The sequence below is a fragment of the Nicotiana sylvestris genome, chromosome 4, assembly GCF_000393655.2.
Source record: "Nicotiana sylvestris chromosome 4, ASM39365v2, whole genome shotgun sequence".
NCBI lineage: Eukaryota > Viridiplantae > Streptophyta > Magnoliopsida > Solanales > Solanaceae > Nicotiana > Nicotiana sylvestris.
The window spans coordinates 116,273,770-116,288,398 of NC_091060.1; positions in this window are offsets into that span (position 1 = coordinate 116,273,770).

A 14,629-nucleotide genomic window follows, 5' to 3' on the forward strand; every position below is an offset into this window, starting at 1 on the left:
CTTGCACGGTTGCTCGTTCCTCACTATTAGAGCGTATCCGTGAGCGGCAGTTTGAGGATCCCCATTTGTGTGTCTTGAGAGATACGGTGCAGCGTGGAGGTGCCAAGAAAGTAACCTTAGATGATGATGGTGTATTGAGATTGCAGGGGCGAGTTTGTGTGCCCAATGTTGATGGGATTCGAGAGTTGATCTTAGCGGAGGCCCACAGTTCTCGGTATTTTATTCACCCGGGCGCCGCGAAGATGTATCAGGATCTGAGGCAGCACTATTGGTGGCATAAGATGAAGAAAGACATCGTTGCGCACGTGGCTCAGTGTTTGAATTGTCAGCAGGTTAAGTACGAGCATCAAAGACCCGGTGGTCCATTTCAGAGGATTGCACTTCCCGAGTGGAAGTGGGAGAGGATTACGATGGATTTCGTTACTGGACTTCCGATGACTCGGAAAAAGTTTGATGTAGTTTGGGTCATTATTGATAGGTTGACCAAGTCAGCGCATTTTGTTCCTGTTGCATCCACCTATTCATCCGAAAGGTTAGCCGAGACTTATATCAGGGAGATTGTTCGCCTTCATGGGGTGCCGCTATCTATAATTTCGGATCGGGGTACATAATTTACCTCGTATTTCTAGAGAGCGGTTCAGCGAGAGTTGGGCACCCAGGTTGAGTTGAGTACAACATTTCATCCCCAGACGGACGGTCAGTCCGAGAGGACTATTCAGATTCTTGAGGACATGCTCCGAGCCTGTGTCATTGATTTTGGAGGCTCGTGGGACCAGTTTTTGCCTTTAGCAGAGTTCGCCTACAACAACAACTACCAGTCCAGCATTCAGATGGCTCCGTATGAGGCATTGTATGGTAGGCGATGTCGGTCTCCAGTTGGATGGTTTGAGCCGGGAGAGGCTCGATTATTGGGTACGGATCTGGTTCAGGAGGCCTTGGACAAGGTCAGGATTATTCAGGATAGACTTCGTATAGCTCAGTCCAGACAGAAGAGTTATGCAGACCGCAAGGTCAGAGATGTTTCTTTCATGGTCGGTGAGCGGGTATTGCTCCGTGTATCGCCTATGAAGGGCGTGATGAGATTTGGGAAGAAGGTAAAGCTCAGCCCTAGGTTCATCGGTCCATTTGAGATTCTTGATTGTGTGGGAGAGGTGGCTTATAGACTTGCCTTGCCACCTAGCTTGTCACCTGTGCATCCCGTGTTTCATGTATCTATGCTCTGGATGTATCGCGGAGATCCATCGCACGTGTTAGATTTCAGCACTGTCCAATTGGACAAGGATCTGTCATATGAGGAGGAGCCGGTGGCTATTCTAGACCGGCAGGTTCGACAGTTGAGGTCGAAGAGTTTTCCTTCGGTGCATGTTCAGTGGAGAGGTCAGCCTCTTAAGGCATCGACCTGGGAGTCTGATTTCGATATGCGGAGCCGTTATCCTCAATTATTTCCCAACTCAGGTACTTCTTTCTTTTGTCCGTTCGAGGACGAATGGTTGTTTTAGAGGGGGAGAATGTGACGACCCGAAGGGTCATCACCGTAGTTCTTCCTTGTTCCATGCTTTCGAGGCCTTGAAAACCTCGCTTTTAGTTGCCTCGATTGGCATGCGCAGTTCGGGCGCGTAGCTGGAAAGTTTTGATGTTAGAATATGTGAATTATGTGAAACATTTGATGAATTTTGGTATTAATATGCATAATGTTGACTTCGGTCAACATTTTGGGTAAACGGACATGGACCTGTGATTCGACGGTCCCGAAGGGTCCGTAGAAAAATATGGGACTTGGGCGTGTGCCCGGAATTAAATTCCGAGGTCCCAAGCCCGAGAAATGAATTTTTGTGTGAAATTGTTTTCTGAAATTAATTAAGGAAAATGAAGAAGAAACTTGATCAGAAAACTGTGGTATCGGGCTCGTATTTTGGTTCTGACGCCCGGTACGAGTCTTAAATATGTTTTAAGCACTATATGTAAGGTTTGGCTAAAAACGGACGTCATATGACGTGTTTCGGACTTAAAATGGGGAATTTGAGTTTTTATGAAAGTTGAAAGAAAATCATGTGTTTGAGGCTTGATCCTATGTATATGATGTTATTTTGGCGATTTGATCGCACGAGTAAGTCCGTAAGATGTTTTTAAGGTTGTGTGCATGTTTGGTTTGGAGCCCCGAGGGCTCGGGTGAGTTTTGAATGGGGCCCGGGAGGTCTTGGACTTAGAAAAAAATATACAGGTTAAGATGTTGCAGGCCCAGCACGGCCGCGGCCATTTCCGCGCGGTCCGCGCTGGCAGCCACGCGGCCGCGGTGCTTTTCTGTGCGGTCCGCGTGGTGGGGTTCAGAGGGTCGACCAGCACGGCCGCGCAAGAAATCAGTGCGGTCCGCGCTGGGTGGGTTCAGAGAGAGCCCACTTCTCCCCTCCCTCGGCGCGGTCGCGGTGCATTTCTGTGCGGTCCGCGCCAGCCCCCAGAAAAAATGTATAAATTCGGGATTTTTAGTCATTTTTCCACTTTTCAAAAACCCAAAACCTAAGAGGCGATTCGCCAAACAACTTTTCTTCTTCAAAACGATTGGTAAGTAATTTCTAACTTAATTTCTTTATTCCTTAATATCTTTTAACATAATTTCAACTTCAAATCAAAGATTTTCATGGGGAAAATTAGGTGTTTTGGGTAGAACCTAGGTTTTCAACAAATTGAGAAGTTGGACCTCAATTTGGGGTCCGATTTAAAAACAAATCATATATTTAGATTCATGGGGGAATGGGTAACCGGGTTTTGGTCCGAACCTCGAGTTTTGACCACGTGGGTCCGGGAGTATTTTTGACCTTTTTGGGAAAAACCTTGAAGAATCTATTTTCATGCATTGGGGATGATTCATTTAGTAATTATTAATGTGATTAAGTAACTTATGACTAGATTCGAGCGGATTGGTGGTGGAATCAAGAGGTAAAGCTGTACTAGAAGCGTGAGTTGAGTTTGGAGCATTCGAGGTAAGTGTTTGTTCTAACTTTGGCTTGAGGGAATAGGATTAGGATGATATTTGCTACTTGCTAATGTGGAGTACGGTGTATAGGCATGGTGACGGTTATCTATGCACCGGAGTCTAGCATGACCGTGAGTCTTGATTGCTTTTAATTCGAATAATGTGACACAAGCTCCTTGTTTATTTGATAAGTTTCATATAATGTGAACGGTTGAGGAAGAATGATTTAAAAGGAGAATGTGTTGTGAATACTCCCTTGCCGGGATGTGTAGACTGATATATATATATTCTCCCTTGTCGAGATATTTTGGGTTGTTAGCTGTACCCTTGCCGGGTTAAAGGTATTGAGTTGTTATTCTTCCCTGAAGGGGTCTACTATATGAAGTCAGATATTATATATGTTATTATGGGATCGTGTGGCACGCCGTCCACTTGGTTATTGGCCTCTGTTGCCGGTGACATATTGTGCACTGTGATAAAGATGAATTGGGATCGTGTGGCACGCCGTCCACTTATATATGATATTATGGGATCGTGTGGCACGCCGTCCACTTATATATATGATATTATGGGATCGTGTGGCACGCCGTCCACTTGGTTATTGGCCTCTGTTGCCGGTGACATATTGTGCACTGTGATAAAGATGAATTGGGATCATGTGGCACGCCGTCCACTTATATATGATATTATGGGATCGTGTGGCACGCCGTCCACTTATATATGATATTATGGGATCGTGTGGCACGTCGTCCACTTATATATATGATATTACAGGATCGTGTGGCACGCCGTCCACTTAGTTAATGGCCTCTGTTGACGGTGACATATTGTGCACTGTGATAAAGATTAATTGGGATCGTGTGGAACGCCGTCCACTTATATATGATATTATGGGATAGTATGGCATGCCGTCCACTTATATATGATATTATGGGATTGTGTGGCACGCCGTACACTTATATATGATATTATGGGATCGTGTGGCACGCTGTCCACTTATATATATATGTACATCATGGGAACCAGAGTCTCTTCTGCTTATTTCCGATATTTCATTTTTATCTGTTATTCCCCGATAGCATGTCCCCTCCTAGTTTTACTTTGTATTATCTTGTTATTGTTTTCTTGCACGTGTTGTATATATATATTTGTATAGGTTAATTGTGGTAGGTACTGTCTAGCCTCGTCACTACTTCGCCGGGGTTAGGCCAGGCACTTACCAACACATGGGGTCGGTTGTGCTGATGCTACACTCTGTGCATTTTTGGTGCACAGATCAGGGAGCAGCTTACGGACCGCAGCAGTAGGACTTCTGGGAGCTATCTTCAGTCCAGGGACTCTCGAGGTAGCCTAGCTGGCGTTCGCAGGCCGAAGTCCCTTTCTATGTTTTTCTTTGTTTGTTTATCTTGTATCAGACAAACATGATGTATTTTCCCTTCAGACATTGATTGTAGTATTCTGTAGTAGTCCGTGAGCTAGTGACACCAGACCTTGGGTAGTGATGTGTATTAAACTTCCGCACTTTTGGTTTTTAGTTGCTTTAGATTTAAAGTCTTCCGCTTAGATTTTGTCTCGTTGATTATATTGTTTGAAAGAAAGCAGAAAAGGTGTTTTAAATATTTGGCTTGCCTAGCTCCGATAGTAGGCGCCATCACGACACCCGATGGTGGGAAATCCGGGTCGTGACAAGTTGGTATCAGAGCACTAGGTTACTTAGGTCTCACAACTCACGGACAGGCTCAGTAGAGTCTGAGGGGTCGGTACGGAGACGTCTGTATTTATCCCGCAGAGGCTACTGAGTTAGGAAAAATTCACCTTGTTCATTCTTGTCGTGCGATTCTTTTTCTCAAGTACTGATTGTCTTTCCACTCTGTTCTTTTGCAGATGGCGAGGACACGTGCTTCCTCCTCTATCGCGCAACAGCCTGAGCCCCCAGCAGCAGCCCCTATTAGGGGCAGAGGGCGAGGGCGAGGCCGTACCAGAGGTCGAGGCTGGGGCAGAGCTCAGCCCCGAGTAGCATTTCCAGCGACGGAGCCTCAGGTCGATTTTGAGGAGGAGGTTCCGGCCCCAGCTGTTCCAGTGGGCCCAGCTCAGGTCCCAGAGGGTTTTATAGCCACTCCAGTACTTCAGGATGCTTTGGTCCGACTGGTAGGCTTTATGGAGGGCATTTCTAGAGCGGGTTTGCTTCCCGTAGCTCCAGCCACATCTCAAGATGGGGGAGGAATTCAGACTCCCGATACTCGTACTCCAGAGCCGGTAGCTCCTCAGGCTCAGGTTCCAGCAGTTCAGCCAGTCGTGGCAGTTCAGCCAGCTGTGGCAGCCCAGCCAGGTATTACGGCTCAGTCCAGTGATGGTGCGGCTATGTCCGCGGATGCTCTGTGGAGGCTAGATCGATTCACCAGGCTCTTCACTACCACATATAGTGGCACGCCTTCAGAGGATGCCCAGAATTTCATATGCAGTTGTCATGAGGTTCTTCGGACTATGGGTATTTTAGAGACCAATGGGGTCGACTTCGCCACTTTTCGCCTAGCAGGATCCGCCAAGACTTGGTGGAGAGATTTTTGTTTAGCCAGGCCAGCAGGGTCGCCATCATTGACGTGGGATCAGTTTTCAGAGTTATTTTTGGGGAAGTTTCTCCCAGTTACTCAGCGGGATGCCCTTCGTATGCAGTTTGAGCGTCTCCAGCAGGGTTCGATGTCAGTTACCCAGTATGAGACACAGTTTATTGATCTTGCACGCCATGCCATTGTGATACTCCCCACCGAGAGAGAGGGTGCGGAGGTTTATTGATGGTTTGGTTCAGCCGATCCGTGTTCAGATGGCCAGGAGTGCCGGTAGTGAAATTTCATTTCAGGAGGCGGCAGATGGTGCCCGCCGGATAGAGATGGCACTTTCTCAGGGAGGTGGTCATGGGTCTGATAAGAGGCCCCGTCATTCTGGTAGATTCAGTGGTATCTCATCTGGAGGTAGGGATTATTATGGTAGAGGCCATCCTTCGAGGCCCTTTCAGTCAGCTCTCCAGGCTTCTCATGGTACACCAGGTGGTCGCGGTTCTCGGCCGCAGTATTCTGACCAACAGCTCTTCAGTTCACCATCAGCACCTATCAATGCACCACCACTTCGTTATTCTCAGCAGCCGAGGGCTTGTTATACTTGCGGCGATGTGAGTCACATTGCCAGATATTGCCCTCGAGCGTCTAGCAGCTCGCAGCAGCAGGGTCCTCGCCCGATGATCCAGGCACCAGTTGCCCCACAGCCTGCCCAGCCGGCTAGAGGCGGGGGTAGAGGACATAGAGGTGGAGGTAGAGGTCTTAGAGGTGGAGCTCCGACCGCTAGAGGTAGGTGTCAACCAGCGGCAGATCGTCCTAGGGATATGATTCAGGGAGGTGGGCCCCAGCCCCGTTGTTATGCTTTGCCAGCCAGGCCAGAGGCTGAGTAATCAGATGTTGTGATTACATGTACTATTCTGGTCTGTGATAGGGATGCTTCTGTGCTATTTGATCCCGGATCTACGTATTCATATGTGTCGTCCTATTTTGCACCCTATTTGGTTATGCCTAGTGACTCGTTGAGTATTCCTGTTTATGTGTCAATACCGGTGGGTGATTCTATTGTGGTCGACCAAGTTCATCGTTCTTGTATCGTAGTGTTTGGGGGTCTTGAGACCCGTGATGATTTGTTGCTTTTGGACATGGTCGACTTTGATGTTATATTGGGGATGGATTGGTTATCCCCGTACCATGCTATCTTGGATTGCCATGCGAAGACCGTGACCTTAGCCTTACCGGATTTACCCCGTTTAGAGTGGAAAGGGACTTCTGGTCATTATACCCGCAGTGTTATCTCGTATGTGAAAACTCGGCGTATGGTCGAGAAGGGATGTTTGGCCTACTTGGCGTATGTTCGCGATTCTAGCGCGGAGGCCCCTTCTATTGATTCTGTGCCCCTTGTTCGGGAGTTTCCTGAGGTTTTCCCTTCAGACTTGCCAGGTATGCCGCCCGACAGGGATATCGACTTTTGTATTGATTTGGCCCCGGGTACTCAGCCCATTTCTATCCCACCATATTGTATGGCCCCGCCGGAGTTGAAAGAGTTAAAGGAACAACTGCAGGATTTGCTTGAGAAAGGTTTCATTAGACCTAGTGTTTCGCCTTGGGGTGCGCCGGTGTTGTTTGTTAAGAAAAAGGATGGTTCGATGAGAATATGCATCGATTACCGGCAATTAAACAAGGTTACAATTAAGAATAAGTACCCACTGCCGAGGATCGATGATTTATTCGACCAGCTTCAGGGTGCGAGGGTATTTTCAAAGATAGATTTGAGATCTGGCTACCACCAGCTGAGGATTAGGGCATCTGATGTCCCTAAGACAACATTTCGCACTCGGTATGGGCACTATGAGTTTTTGGTCATGTAATTTGGATTGACTAATGCCCCAGCAGCGTTCATGGAGTTGATGAACCGAGTGTTCAGACCTTATTTGGACTTGTTCGTGATAGTCTTCATTGACGATATTCTTATATACTCCCACAATCAGGAGGAGCATGAGCAGCACCTCAGAGTGGTCCTTCAGACCCTAAAGGATAGTCAGTTGTATGCTAAGTTCTCAAAGTGCAAGTTTTGGTTGAGTTCGGTCTCATTCCTGGGTCATGTCGTATCAGCAGCAGGTATTCAGGTAGACACGAAGAAGATAGAGGCAGTCAAGAACTGGCCTCGACCAGCTTCAGCTACGGATATTCGGAGTTTCCTGGGGTTAGCAGGTTACTACCATCGGTTCGTGGAGGGGTTTTCATCCATTGCAGCCCCTATGACCAGATTGACCCAGAAGGGTGTCCAGTTCAGATGGTCGGACGAGTGTGAGGCGAGCTTTCAGAAGCTCAAGACGGCTCTAACTACGACACTAGTATTGGTTTTGCTCATAGGTTCAGGGCCATATACGGTCTATTGTGATGCGTCTCGTATTGGGCTTGGTGCAGTGTTGATGCAGGATGGCAACGTCATTGCTTATGCTTCGAGGCAGTTGAAGATCCACGAGAAGAATTATCCGGTTCATGATCTCGAGTTGGCAGCCATTGTTCATGCCTTGAAGATCTGGAGGCATTACTTATATGGCGTGACGTGTGAGGTTTACACTGATCACAAGAGTCTTCAGTATCTGTTCAAGCAGAAAGAGTTGAATTTGAGGCAGAGGAGGTGGTTAGAGTTGCTAAAGGATTATGATGTTACTATCTTATACCACCCGGGGAAGGCCAATGTGGTGGCCGATGCATTGAGCAGGAAGTCCGCCAGCATGGGTAGTCTTGCTTATATTCCAGTCAGCCAGAGATCGCTTGCTTTGGATGTTCAGGCCTTGGCCAATCGTCTTGTGAGGTTGGATATTTCTGAGCCTAGCAGAGTGTTAGCTTGCACGGTTGCTCGTTCCTCACTATTAGAGCGTATCTGTGAGCGGCAGTTTGAGGATCCCCATTTGTGTGTCTTGAGAGAAACGGTGCAGCGTGGAGGTGCCAAGAAAGTAACCTTAGATGATGATGGTGTATTGAGATTGCAGGGGCGAGTTTGTGTGCCCAATGTTGATGGGATTCGAGAGTTTCTCTTAGCGGAGGCCCACAGTTCTCGGTATTCTATTCACCCGGGCGCCGCGAAGATGTATCAGGATCTGAGGCAGCACTATTGGTGGCGTAAGATGAAGAAAGACATCGTTGCGCACGTGGCTCGGTGTTTGAATTGTCAGCAGGTTAAGTACGAGCATCAAAGACCCGGTGGTCTATTTCAGAGGATTGCACTTCCCGAGTGGAAGTGGGAGAGGATTACGATGGATTTCGTTACTGGACTTCCGATGACTCGGAAAATGTTTGATGTAGTTTGGGTCATTGTTGATAGGTTGACCAAGTCAGCGCATTTTGTTCCTGTTGCAGCCACCTATTCATCCGAAAGGTTAGCCGAGATTTATATCAGGGAGATTGTTCGCCTTCATGGGGTGCCGCTATCTATCATTTCGGATCGGGGTACGCAGTTTACCTCGCATTTCTGGAGAGCAGTTCAGCGAGAGTTGGGCACCCAGGTTGAGTTGAGTACAACATTTCATCCCTAGACAGACGGTCAGTTCGAGAGGACTATTTAGATTCTTGAGGACATGCTCCGAGCCTGTGTCATTGATTTTGGAGACTCGTGGGACCAGTTTTTGCCTTTAGCAGAGTTCGCCTACAACAATAGCTACCAGTCCAGCATTCAGATGGCTCCGTATGAGGCATTGTATGGTAGGCGATGTCGGTCTTCGGTTGGATGGTTTGAGCCGGGAGAGGCTCGATTATTGGGTACGGATCTGGTTCAGGAGGCCTTGGACAAGGTCAGGATTATTCAGGATAGACTTCGTATAGCTCAGTCCAGACAGAAGAGTTATGCAGACCGCAAGGTCAGAGATGTTGCTTTCATGGTCGGTGAGCGGGTATTGCTCCGTGTATCGCCTATGAAGGGCGTGATGAGATTTGGGAAGAAGGGCAAGCTCAGCCCTAGGTTCATCGGTCCATTTGAGATTCTTGATCGTGTGGGAGAGGTGGCTTATAGACTTGCCTTGCCACCTAGCTTGTCAGCTGTGCATCCCGTGTTTCATGTATCTATGCTCTGAAAGTATCGCGGAGATCCATCGCACGTGTTAGATTTCAGCACTGTCCAATTGGACAAGGATCTGTCATATGAGGAGGAGCCGGTGGCTATTCTAGACCGGCAGGTTCGACAGTTGAGGTCGAAGAGTTTTCCTTCGGTGCGTGTTCAGTGGAGAGGTCAGCCTCCTAAGGCATCGACCTGGGAGTCCGAGTCCGATATGCGGAGCCGTTATCCTCCTTTATTTCCCGACTCAGGTACTTCTTTCTTTTGTCCGTTCGAGGACGAACGGTTGTTTTAGAGGGGGAGAATGTGACGACCCGAAGGGTCATCACCGTAGTTCTTCCTTGTTCCATGCTTTTGAGGCCTTGAAAACCTCGCTTTTAGTTGCCTCGATTGGCGTGCGCAGTTCGAGCGCGTAGCCGGAAAGTTTTGATGTTAGAATATGTGAAACATTTGATGAATTTTGGTATTAATATGCATAATGTTGACTTCGGTCAACATTTTGGGTAAACGGACCTGGACCTGTGATTCGACGGTCCCGAAGGGTCCGTAGAAAAATATGGGACTTGGGCATGTGCCCGGAATTAAATTCCGAGGTCCCAAGCCCGAGAAATGAATTTTTGTGTGAAATTATTTTCTGAAATTAATTAAGGAAAATGAAGAAGAAAATTGATCAGAAAACTGTGGTATCGGGCTCGTATTTTGGTTCTGACGCCCGGTACGAGTCTTAAATATGTTTTAAGCACTATCTGTAAAGTTTGGCTAAAAACGGACGTCATATGACGTGTTTCGGACTTAAAATGGGGAATTTGAGTTTTTATGAAAGTTGAAAGAAAATCATGTGTTTGAGGCTTGATCCTATGTATATGATGTTATTTTGGCGATTTGATCGCACGAGTAAGTCCGTAAGATGTTTTTAAGGTTGTGTACATGTTTGGTTTGGAGCCCCGAGGGCTCGGGTGAGTTTTGAATGGGGCCCGGGAGGTCTTGGACTTAGAAAAAAATATACAGGTTCAGATGTTGCAGGCCCAGCGCGACCGCGACCATTTCCGCGCGGTCCGCGCTGGCAGCCACGCGGCCGCGATGCTTTTCTGTGCGGTCCGCGTGGTGGGGTTCAGAGGGTCGACCAGCGCGGCCGCGCACCAAATCAGTGTGGTCCGCACTGGGTGGGTTCAGAGATAGCCCACTTCTCCCCTCCCTCGGCGCGGCCGCGGTGCATTTCTGTGCGGTCCGCGCCAGCCCCCAGAAAAAATGTATAAATTCGGGATTTTTAGTCATTTTTCCACTTTTCAAAAATCCAAAACCTAAGAGGCGATTCGCCAAACAACTTTTCTTCTTCAAAACGATTGGTAAGTGATTTCTAACTTAATTTCTTTATTCCTTAATATCTTTTAACATAATTTCAACTTCAAATCAAAGATTTTCATGGGGAAAATTGGGTGTTTTGGGTAGAACCTAGGTTTTCTACAAATTGAGAAGTTGGACCTCAATTTGGGGTCCGATTTAAAAACAAATCATATATTTGGATTCATGGGGGAATGGGTAACCGGGTTTTGGTCCGAACCTCGAGTTTCGACCACGTGGGTCCGGGGGTATTTTTGACCTTTTTGGGAAAAACCTTGAAAAATCTATTTTCATGCATTGGGGATGATTCATTTAGTAATTATTAATGTGATTAAGTAACTTATGACTAGATTCGAGCGGATTGGTGGTGGAATCAAGAGGTAAAGCTATACTAGAAGCGTGAGTTGAGTTTGGAGCATTCGAGGTAAGTGTTTGTTCTAACTTTGGCTTGAGGGAATAGGATTAGGATGATATTTGCTACTTGCTAATGTGGAGTACGGTGTATAGGCATGGTGACGGTTATCTATGCACCGGAGTCTAGCATGACCGTGAGTCTTGATTGCTTTTAATTCGAATAATGTGACACAAGCTCCTTGTTTATTTGATAAGTTTCATATAATGTGAACGGTTGAGGAAGAATGATTTAAAAGGAGAATGTGTTGTGAATACTCCCTTGCCGGGATGTGTAGACTGATATATATATATATTCTCCCTTGTCGGGATATTTTGGGTTGTTAGTTGTACCCTTGCCGGGTTAAAGGTATTGAGTTGTTATTCTTCCCTGAAGGGGTCTACTATATGAAGTCAGATATTATATATGTTATTATGGGATCGTGTGGCACGCCGTCCACTTGGTTATTGGCCTCTATTGCCGGTGACATATTGTGCACTGTGATAAAGATGAATTGGGATCGTGTGGCACGTCGTCCACTTATATATGATATTATGGGATCGTGTGGCACGCCGTCCACTTATATATGATATTATGGGATCGTGTGGCACGCCGTCCACTTATATATGATATTATGGGATCGTGTGGCACGCCGTCCACTTATATATGATATTATGGGATCGTGTGGCACGTCGTCCACTTATATATGATATTATGGGATCGTGTGGCACGCCGTCCACTTATATATGATATTATGGGATCGTGTGGCACGCCGTCCACTTATATATGATGTTATGGGATCGTGTGGCACGCCGTCCACTTATATATATGATATTACGGGATCGTGTGGCACGCCGTCCACTTGGTTATTGGCCTCTGTTGCCTGTGACATATTGTGCACTGTGATAAAGATGAATTGGGATCGTGTGGCATGCCGTCCACTTATATATGATATTATGGGATCGTGTGGCACGTCGTCCACTTATATATGATATTATGGGATCGTGTGGCACGCCGTCCACTTATATATGATATTATGGGATCGTGTGGCACGCCGTCCACTTATATATATATACATCATGGGAACCGGAGTCTCTTCTGCTTATTTCCGATATTTCATTTTTATCTGTTACTCCCCGATAGCATGTCCCCTCCCAGTTTTACTTTGTATTATCTTGTTATTGTTTTCTTGCACTTGTTGTATATATATCTGTACAGGTTAATTGTGGTAGGTACTGTCTAGCCTCGTCACTACTTCGCCGGGGTTAGGCCAGGCACTTACCAGCACATGGGGTCGGTTGTGCTGATGCTACACTCTGTGCATTTTTGGTGCACAGATCAGGGAGCAGCTTACGGACCGCATCAGTAGGACTTCTGGGAGCTATCTTCAGTCCAGGGACTCTCGAGGTAGCCTAGCTGGCGTTCGCATGCCGAAGTCCCTTTCCATGTTTTTCTTTGTTTGTTTATCTTGTATCAGACAAACATGATGTATTTTCCCTTCAGACATTGATTGTAGTATTCTGTAGTAGTCCGTGAGCTAGTGACACCAGACCTTGGGTAGTGATGTGTATTAAACTTCCGCACTTTTGGTTTTCAGTTGCTTTAGATTTAAAGTCTTCCGCTTAGATTTTGTCTCGTTGATTATATTGTTTGAAAGAAAGCAGGAAAGGTGTTTTAAATATTTGTCTTGCCTAGCTCCGATAGTAGGCGCCATCACGACACCCGATGGTGGGAAATCCGGGTCGTGACAGTCTGACATGTTCAACCGCACGATCATATGTTACACTGCCCATGGAATCATACACTTATATAGTTTTATCTTGAAAGACCAGAATTCCAAAAAAGTAGTGCGTAGATCTCTGGCCCATCCTTGGCTTAAGTCGAAATGGAAAAATACTTTTCTGGCAGATGCCCATGAGATACCACAGGAAAGGTCGAGGCCTTTTACGTAGTTGGCCACCTTTTCATTCGTTGATTCTTCCTCAAACCAACTAAAGTCTGTAAGTGGCTGAATAACCGCTTCTTCTTCTTCTTCAGCCTGTTGTTTGGATATCCTCTTTCTCTTTGATTTGCTCTTTTTTTGATCATGCATTCTCTTTTCCTTCCTTTTTCTAATTTTCTCCATCTGTTCTTCTGAAGGATGAATACCAGCCAGCTTAGTCATATACTGATCAAAAATTAAATTTGTTACTGCACATCTTGATTTTGGATAATTTGGAAGGTGATAGCAATATTTTTTGTGCAAGTAATATATGCCCACATCCATATGCTGCAAATTAACAACAACAAATGATAACATGTGGAAAAAAAACTTCAGCATGCATAACTATGAAGTTTAGAAAAAACGCATTACAAAATTACAAATAGCATGACAAAAACTTAAGCATATTCAGTTTGAAGTGTTAGAAAATAATCTAAAAAACTTCAGCATGTTTGATTTAAAAGTTTTGACAAAAAAACTAGAGAATACATGTCAAAAACTTCAGCTTATTTTTAGCAAATAAGCTAAAAAACTTAAGCAGTTTACTATGAATAAAGCTGAAGTTTTTCAAATTACAGTACAAAAACTTTACTATAAAAAATAAGCTGAAACTTTGGTAAATACAGTTGAAAACCAATTCAAAAAACAAATTTAATAACTTACTTCATCCGTAAGATCAAAGTTAGGATCCATAAGCTCGGTAAAGAATGATTTTCGAATATCAATTCAAGCTAATCTGAATGGATTGGAATCATATTCACTGGCATCCATCTCCAACCACTCTGTAAATATTTGCATCAATCCGCTGTCTTGATTAACATAATGGAAGGGACACCTTCGTGTATTCTTTCCTACTTTCCAATCTTGCTCTCTTTTCTTTCGTTTATGAACTACGTAAAGAGATCTCAACCAAATACTCTCCATACGAATCCTTTTTCCTTTTTTATCTGGTTTTCCTTTTGCTTGCTCTTCCTGCTGTTCCATCACAACTAACTGCTGTTGTTTACCAATAGGGGGAGAAACCACAGCCATAGTGGCAGATACTTGACCAACTCCCTGCTGTTCACGACGTTCTTGTCTCTCTTCACGAACAACAACAACAACAGCAGAATTAACTTCTGAATCAGTCCCTTGTGTACTGTCCAGCGAAAATGAACATATATTGAAGTTGGGGATATCACTGGTCTCACACATAGGAGAACTGGAAATCTTCCTTCTCTTAGGATTTGGAAGAAGTTGCGATGCATCAGATGAGATCTGCAAAAACAAGGAAAATATAAACATAAATAAAACTGATACAAAAACACATTAGGCAAGAAAATAGCTTGTAATCGAA